Source organism: Halyomorpha halys, unplaced genomic scaffold (assembly GCF_000696795.3).
Source record: "Halyomorpha halys isolate HHAL.00 unplaced genomic scaffold, Hhal_1.1 Scaffold901.1, whole genome shotgun sequence".
In the NCBI taxonomy this organism is placed as follows: Eukaryota; Metazoa; Arthropoda; class Insecta; order Hemiptera; family Pentatomidae; genus Halyomorpha; species Halyomorpha halys.
This window is the reverse complement of record NW_027106556.1, coordinates 775,279-784,714: the sequence shown is the minus strand read 5'-3', so window position 1 is coordinate 784,714 and position 9,436 is coordinate 775,279. Positions and strand designations below refer to the sequence as shown.

Below are 9,436 nucleotides of genomic sequence, written 5' to 3'. Positions count from 1 at the left end.
CAGGACCTCAATGTCCCATATGTTGACGATTTGCCCCGAACCAAATACAAATCCTTCCATGATAAACTTCCCAACCACCCAAACCAACTCGTTTCTAACTTGGTTTCTCCTTCATTACCTAATAATCCTCCTAGGCGTCTGGGAAGAAGATTTCCTCGAGATCTTCTCCTTTGGAATTTTTATTAAAGTTCTATCAATAGGTAGATTTTCCATATGTTTGTATCATGTCATTATATCACTTTCAGCAAATTTACTTGATGTATATATACAGTTGTAAATAACAATAAATAAATCATCAAAAAAAAAAATTATTTTTATAAAAGAGATAAAAATTGGAAACTACATCTTGAATTATAGCAATTAATGTGGGATTCTCATTCGAAACTGATACTATGTAACACAATTAAATCTTTTATTTATAAAAATATTTGCAGATCTAAGGGATTATAAAATTTTGTAATCTAAGGTTTGTGAGACAAAAATTAAAAGAAAATTGTTTAGAAACAATTCCAAATATGATTGTTTAGAAGTCATTTTTATTTGTATTACACGTAAATAAAAATTAAAGTGTAATTGTAATTCTTTTGAATTGAAAAATAATAGTTATTCTCAGTGCCTGAATTAAATTCTTCTTTTTTTTTATCTACCGGTGTAGGGGTAAGTAATACAAATATTTATAATGTTTTTACTCAGTTATACTATTTATGTCAGCAAGGTATATATTTTCTACTAAATAAACTGTGAAACTGGAACGGAGCCAAGTTTAGCTTTCGTTATCTGCATGCTACCACCGCTTAAGTGCTAAATCATCCAAGCAAATGTTATTTTAATGTATATACGATAAATGGTTTAAAAACAAACATAAATAATTTTTAGTCAAGATCTATAATTCAAGAAAATATAAGGTCATTGATATCATTGTACACATTGGATACAAAATATTATTTGAAGTAATTCACCACATTGTTAGGGTATATTCTCAAAAAATTAATTATAAAAATATTAAATTTGTAAGACTATGATAGTTCTTAGATACGCTGTGTTAATTATTCATATGTTTAGTTAAAAGATATTGTACCAGCTTAACTTTTTTATTAATCTCTATCTCTCTTTAAGGTTGTGTCGTATCAACTAAATATAATGATCATTAATTTTTATTTTTTTTACTATTTTATGTAAGCCTTCCAATCTCAAAAAATAAAACGTTAAAACATTGTATTGAATACAAGAAAGCCAAATGTTATCTCAACATGATTTCAATCTATTTAATATTTTAACTATGATACTGTAGTCCTATAGATGCCCTAATTTATGCAATATCACCCGATTAGTTGTGACTGTGACTTAATAATATTTAAATCTTTTGTTTTAGAATCTTTCAAAAATATCTCAATTATAAAGTGGTTGTTTAATTATAATCTTTTTTTGCTATGAACTATCATTATTTATAAATTAATTTATAAAAAGAAAAAACTAACAACCCCCACCTCAACCCCGAGATTCCCCCTCCTACTTCCATCACGAGACACCGTCAGTAGGGGACCGTCTTCTCTACCACTAACTCCTGACTTCTAAGGTGAATGTGATTCGTGTTTGTTTGTGTGTACGTAGATCAACTGGCATGTATAAATTTGATCCTTTATTTGAAAGATACTATTTATTTATATTTTATGATTTGTAAGGTTAGTTTAAAACGATTTATACTAAACGAATCAATAAATTATTTATGATTTGATAGAATACTATGTAATCTTTTCAGTCATGAATATCAATTGAAAATAGTTAGGAAATAAACACTGTTACTATATTTACTTATTACTTATATAATTACTATAATTATTTATTGGAGATTTATTTAATCAAAGTTATTCATGACAAAGAAAAGATACTTATACAGATAACTAATATTCGAATTTATCAATGGTTCGACCCCGAATTCTCAAACATCAAAAAAACAATTTGACTACTTATTCTTAATAAAAAAAATTATTGGCCTCATTCTTAATGTTTCAATTTTTTTAATTAAAAGAAATTACTTATAAAATAATAAAAATGAATGTATTATAACATCAAATTTAATATAATAGTTTAAATAAAAATTGATAAATTTCATGATAGATTTGATTATTATTTTGTTGAACATTGTAATGGAACTATCTTTTGATTTTTTCATTTCATTTTCTACTAAAATATAGTTGTAAAATAACGCAAAGTTATATTCTATCCATCATTGGTAACAATAGAAAAATTGTATAATAACAAACAATTAATAATTAGAATTAATGATAGGATTGAACGAAATGCAAACGGCCGTAAAATACTAAAGGGGAAAAAGTTCCAATAGAACAAAATTGGCTTAATTCGTAATGGACTGCTACAGATATCAAAGATTAAAAATGATTATATTGCCCTTGTGTTCAATCTTTAAAACTGTTAACGGTATTTTCACTAAAATATCATGCTTTATGTATGTATATATAAGCATATATATTTATATAAGCATTATTTTAAATTACTTACCTTGCACTACAACAGCTAAGAATTATTTATTCATTAAATTCACTCTCCAATACAGCAATGAAATACGACATGAATGAAATCAAGAGTATATGTACTATTTTGATTTAAAAAAAAAAATATGATTTTGAGGAAATAAATAAATTAATAAATAATCTAACAAAAATAAAAAAATTAATAAAAATAAATTACCTACATTGATATTGCACATCTGTTAGGCAAAGTATATCGCATTCATAATTTACAATATTTCTTTGTAAAAATGAGGAAGTATTTTTTATTGTTTCTTTCTCAAGTAAGTTATTTTTTTTATTATGATGAGATAGAGGAAATCATCTTTTTAATAAGGTAATTGCCAATTACTTAATTTTTCATATATTACATACCATTCATGGATTTATATATACCAATTATTCAATAAACATTATTCATGGATTCTTATTGGTGTACATGAATTCAGATTGAAAGTCAGCATGTTCCTGGGAAGTAAGAATTAAAAAAAAATAAATTCAATAAATAGCATTAACATTTTTTTTTTTGCATTATAACAATGCATTGATATCAGTAAGTCGATTTAAAAAAAAAAAATACTCTTGCACCGAGGGAAAAACAATTATAATAAATTAATAAATACTTCTAAAATGTTCTATCCGTACTCGACTGGATCGTAATTTATAAAAAATAAGTAAATTATTCGTTTTACACAAATAAGGAACTAAGATAATTTATTATTTATCTAAAATAATTTTTTTCCAAATTTTTTCGTAAGTCTATTTAAAAAATAATAATTTCTAAACAAACTACTATATTTTATCAATAAGTATATTTTTTATTTCATTTTTTTTTAATTAAGACTTCATTAATATGTTATGATGATGATATCATGATATAACATATCATGATGAATGATGAAAACATGAACTTGATATGTATGATCTTGAAGAAGGAAAAAAAAACTGAATTTCATATATCAATGTATGAAAATAAAAAATATATTGATTTTGAAGAAGTTGAGTTTCTAAAGATCTTGAAAATACATATTATTAAACAAATCATTAACTTTTGATGTTATTTGAATAATTATCATCGGCCATTTTTGCAATTTATTAGTAATTATATATTGTTTCTATTTGTTTTAGGTGAGTAACTTCCAACAAAACCAGAATTGGTATGGATTTTTTTTTTTAATTTTATTTTATACAATGACACTTTATTATATTATGTTTAATGATGGACTAGGATTTTATCATAAATTAGTATAATCTACCTCTAATCTCTGGTCGTTATTGGACGCTAGGTAAAACAGATAACAACCAGGAAGAAATGCGAAATAACGGATAACGGAAAAACAGGAAGTCAAATATTTGATACCACACTGACGCACAGGGGTTAGATCCATTATACAAATATCGGCCAAACGAGGGTAATAGGATAACGTCTCACCTTGATTTTTGCCGATTTTTTTTAAATAACCACTTTACGTGTTGCAGATTAGAAAATCCATTCTATATACTTGTTTATCAGCTTCAATAAAATTAAAAATACGTTTCAAGAAAAGTAGTTTAAGTAAAATGAAATTTAATATCCTAATATGAAGTTGTTTTTAATAAAATTTATTGGTATGTAGTTAACTGGTTTTGTAACAGTAATGGCTTAATAGCAACTGTGCTTAATTGTCAGCAATAATAGAATATTAATGATATTCTAATAGTCTTACTATTAGACTATTACTGTCCGCAGTGGGAAGTCAGAATATTTTCGCTTTACCCTAAACTTTTAGTAGTCAAGTAGTTTAGTCAATCTAATACGATTTAGATAAAATAATTAACTATTTTGTAGAAAGTTTAACTGGCGTTAAAATAAGTTTTTAAGTTTAAATTTGAGCACTAGCAGACGTAGATCTGTACGTACGATACAAACAACTATAAATCAATTTATTATAGCAAATATCATGAAAACAACTATTTCAACGATGGTAAAGGTCATAAACTACTTTATACTACATTAAACTAACTTTAATTTGCGTGCTAATAGACATCTGTGCATCGAATGGTTATTGAGATATAAATTTCTCAAAATAGATTCACTAACTACTGATATTTCAGTACATTTTTATGAAATGTTGCTTTTTAAAAGGGTATATCTCGAGAACTATTAGACGAAAATAGCTCTATTATGGCTCATATTCTAGCAAATTTACTCTTCTTTAAATAATGTTCTTTTAGATTTTCGAGTGTTGGTAGTTTTTAAGAGCTCCGAATGAAAAATTAATGTTTTTTAAGGGGTTGAAACAGCTGCCATTTTTTATTCCCCTTACCTGTACTTGGCAGACTCATCAGTTTTTACAAGTGATTATACATAGTTTTCATTAAAGTAATTAAAAATGGGGGTTAGATAACTGCCTTTTTTTCTTCCCGGCTCTTGTACTATAAATAGCAACTGTGATGCTTAATTGTCAGCAATAATAGAATATTATTGATATTATAATAGTCTAAGTAATAGGCTATTACTGTCAGTAGTGGGAAGTCAGAATATTATCGCTCTACTCCAAACTTTTTGAAGTCAAGTAGTTTACTCAATCTAATACGATTTAAAAAATGAAATAACAAAGTCTTAAGTAAGGCTTTTGGTTTATTTGCTTCCGTTTTTTTTTTTAATTTTATGATGTACTAATAAAATATTTTATACATTTCTATTTATTTTAACATTTACTAACCTCAATTTTTTCTTTTTGAGAAAGAATGAAAAATTCTAAAATGTGCTAATTGCTGTGAGTTGGATTGTTGCAAAAACATTATTGTAACATATATATAATATATAATACATATATAAAATTTATTACTGCTTATGTGTATTTCTCAATGTACAATTGGCTTTTGATCCAATAAACCATAATTCCTCTCGTAACTAAAATATAAAGATATCCAAAGCACTCCGTAAAATCCTTAACATTCCTTATTATGTCATAAAAAAAATCATCCATAATGACTTTAATGTCTCATATGTAGCCTATTTGGTCTGAAATAAATGTCCAACCTTCTGAAATAAACTCCCAGATCACATCAACCCACTATTTTCTGACATTGCTTCCTCTTTGATATCTCGTATCCTCAGAACCTATTCCTCGAGAATCCTGTTAGGCTTCTGAAAAGATCTTTTAATTTAGAAATTGTATTGAAGTGCTACTTATGGGAAATTAAAATAAAGTAAACTATGAATATTATTTATAGTCCACATAAGACATTTAGGTTTTTTTTTTTTTTTTTTTTTTACCTCACTCTATCTTTTTTTGTTATGCAGTAGGATGTCGAAGATTCTACTCCCATCGAATAACATTTTATGTAGTTTCTGTTATTATAGGTATAAGTTGTTCATGTTTAAAAATGGTAACCCGAAATTAACTTTGTTAGAAATGAGGTGTTTCTCAAATATCTGAGTTATTGTATTTAAATTTTCGAGCATAATACGTGGCTTCGTATTGTTTTTTGTTGTTGAAGAGTAAGAGTTGGAAAGTTATATAATCTGAAATCATTTTGCCTCTAAACTATTTTAAATTAATATTTTCTTGTTTTTTTCCTTTTTAAAGATTTAGAAGTACTTGGAAAAATTGCTCGTTGTTCTTCTCAGTTCAGCTTTACTTTTCTGTTGGAGTTATAAATTTCGGAGGGAACTTTTATGAAGAGATTCCGAGAACTGTTGAAAGCGCTCTCGAATCCAGTGTTTATTCGACAAACAGGGCTCTAAGTTTACTGAAAACGTTAAGGTCTAAAGCCGAGATTTAGCCGAGCGCTAAGAGACCCTCCTAAATTCCTGTAAAATCTAGAGAGCATCTAACGAGGAGGCCAGTTCAATGCTCGCCCCCCCCCCACTTTATTCCGAAACACTTGAGGGGTACTCTCATTCCTTCCCCTAATTTGTTTTATGTTTATAAGGAAGGGTTTCGCTCCTGTTTTTTTGTCGTTTTTTTTATTTTAAAGATCCCGAGTGGAAATACACTCACGCTTCTGTCGGTAATGAATTCACTCCCAGAAATAGCCGCGGGTTTGTTCATTTTCAATTACTATGAGACCGTTTGGAGGAGAGGAAATTAAAAAAAAAAAATCTTTACATTTATCAAAGCCTTGATTAAAATCAACTCGGGAAACGCGTACAAAGTTCACACCATCAAGTAAATTATTTAAGTAAAGATGGCCCTGCAGAGATATTCAAATAATTCATTAATTGGTAACAGTGCAGTAATAATTATCTAATAGATCACGCATTTTAATAATTTTACTAGAATTGAATATTTATGCAATGGTACTCAAAAGATTTCAGAATACTTGGTTCAACATGCTTATAAGTAAAGACCGGATTTTTGTGCCGTAAAAAAACGAAAAAGATATAGTAAAGGACCCAAAATCGTGCAATAAAACCACAAAATGTGCAAAATTGTGTTTAAAGCGTATAATAATCTACACTAATGGGTTATTCATAACATTAATGTTAGTATGTAAAGCTTATCTAAAGTTGTTTGAATAAAAATAAACTTGCTTAATGCTTATCATATTTGTGCAAAAATACACATTTTTTTTTTAAAAATTTATTAAATGACATTTACAACTGTATTTGCATAAAAATACATAAATTAAATTTTTGTGTTAAATGTTTTATAAGTGATACAGGCACGTAGAGAAACTACCCATTGGTAGCACTTTAATACTTTTCTACATTAGAAGGTCTCGAGACTATCTTCTTTTCAGATTGTCTTAGGTCATTAGGGAGTTAATAATGGAAGGATTGATATCTGGTTCGAGCTCGATCGGTGACAAATAGATCATTAAGGTCTTTAAGGAGGATTTTATTTGTGACGAAGTAAGGAGCATTGAGGATTTTATGAAGTATTTTGGATTGGATACGAGAGGAATTCGAAAGTTTTGTGGAGCACCAAAGCTCGAACACATAAAATTAAACAATCTTTATTAAAGTACGTCAGATTAAGTGGAAGCTAATGTTTTTGATCTTATCATAAATACTGTAAAGCTTAAATTTTTTAAAGCTACAACAATTTTATGATTTTGGAAAATTAAGATAGGTGTTATTTATAATGGAGTATTTAAAATATTAAATTATTCTATTAAACTCTAAACATCTTATTGACATTTCCGATTGGAGAAATTCTGTATTTTACCAAACATTTTCATTTTCCAATTAATTAAAATCGACAACAAAGTCAATAACTAAGCTAAAAGATTTAAACGTATATTTGATTTCCTGAATTTGAATATTGTCAATAAAAATCGATACTCAACTTCGATTTAGCGACCCCGAGAATCCAATCATTTTTATTTTTATAAATAAAATCAAAGGTTCAAAAATTAATTTTTTTAGAGGTAGATGAATGCACTACTAGTGAAAGATAATAATTTAAATAATGTAGCTATAAAACAATTTTAATCTATAAGTGTATAGATGACATGATTTAAAAATAGAAATTGAAAAAAATGAGAACTTTGTGGTAAATATGATTACAAGAATTTTAAATATACACCTAAAACATACATACAAATTGTTGATAAGAATAACTTAATTGTTACAATTTTAGGAAGTAGTGGTGTATGAGTATGGGATAATTGTCACTAAACGTTGTGCAAGCAAAATATAGAATAGTTAATGTTCAATTAAGAAGATTTTTTGTCACCTCAACAATTAAAAAAATTAATATAATCAAATTACTAAAAAGAGATAAAAAATCCAGATTTTTTTTTTACAGTGAGAGCTATAAGCTACAGCTAGGTTGTGATTTCTTAAAGAAGCATCTCGGTTTGTACCTATTTCTAACAAATCGCTATAATTAGTGGGCCAAACTAAAATTAGTAATAGATAGTAATCTAATGGAATATTAATTTATACCATTATTTTTTTTTTCTAAAAATTAATGAGCATTAAATAATGACCCGAACGAGTACAATGAAATAATACTTCAGTGAGGTGGAATAGTTTAAAACCACCTGTTGTGTATACACTTCAATAGGCCAGGGCTATTGGAGCCGAATGAACAACCGGAATAGGTAATCTTACTATGGGGCGTCCGTAGCTCAGACGGTTAGGTTAGGTCTATCGTTCTGAGATCTGCGGGCAGCGCCGGTTTGAATCCAGCCTGGGGGCGTTGCCTTTTTCATTAAGTGGCGGCCCCACATAATGAAAACTTGACCCCCCCACCATGCATAGGATAGGTTGGTCACCTAGAGATAACTAGGCAAACATCATCTTCGCTGCCTTGCCTTAAAAGAAACAAAAACAAATCGTACGTATATCACTTGGCCAAATTATTAGATTATGGCACTTACTCGACGCATTATTTAATCTTCTTTAATTTGTTTTTATGTAACATCTCCTTGGTCCCTCCATTTAGGAGAAAGAGGTAGAAAACCGAGAGAAACTAAAATTTTTAATGTTTTGCTTTATCGAACTAATCAGCTGCTTAGAAATGGTTTAGAACTTCCAGGAATGCGTTTCCGTGATTAATTTGGATTCTGTACCTCAGTTTTAGGCAAAATTTGAAAATAAATTTCGTTTTATGGTTTACGAAGGTTTGTGGTTTCGGGCATAGTATTTGACCTAATTAATAAGTTATGGTAGTCATTCGATGTAGAATTTAATGATGTTTGTTATACCTTAACTTTTTCATAAGGATGCATCCTATAGAAGTTATTGGTGAAAATACAAACGAAAAAAGACCTTCGTAACTTTATCAAATTAATTATTTTGTGATATATTACTGTATTTTATACTTCGGGATGCGCTAGTATCCAACTCTCATTGGATAGTTGTACAGTTTTTCTTTTTATTTCAAAGAACAGCAATAATAAATTATAATGAACTTCGGCCCTTTAGGATAATATTCGTTCGTTCATGTTCTGTATATTATCCTATTTAT

At 27.9% G+C, this 9,436-nt stretch overlaps 1 long non-coding RNA gene across 2 annotated transcripts in view; it reads left to right on the top strand.

Moving 5' to 3' along the window:
- The first annotated feature begins 1,519 nt into the window (after window positions 1-1,519).
- The window catches only part of LOC106686977 (uncharacterized), a 111,799-nt gene continuing 103,882 nt past the window's right edge, over window positions 1,520-9,436 (top strand). The window contains exons 1-2 of one of the 2 annotated variants that reach the window (XR_001344100.2): window positions 1,531-1,603; window positions 3,657-3,685. This is a non-coding gene — a long non-coding RNA (uncharacterized lncRNA). Of the gene's footprint in view, window positions 1,604-3,656; window positions 3,686-9,436 lie in introns of both variants that reach the window. The other variant, XR_010842750.1, reaches the window with a different exon arrangement.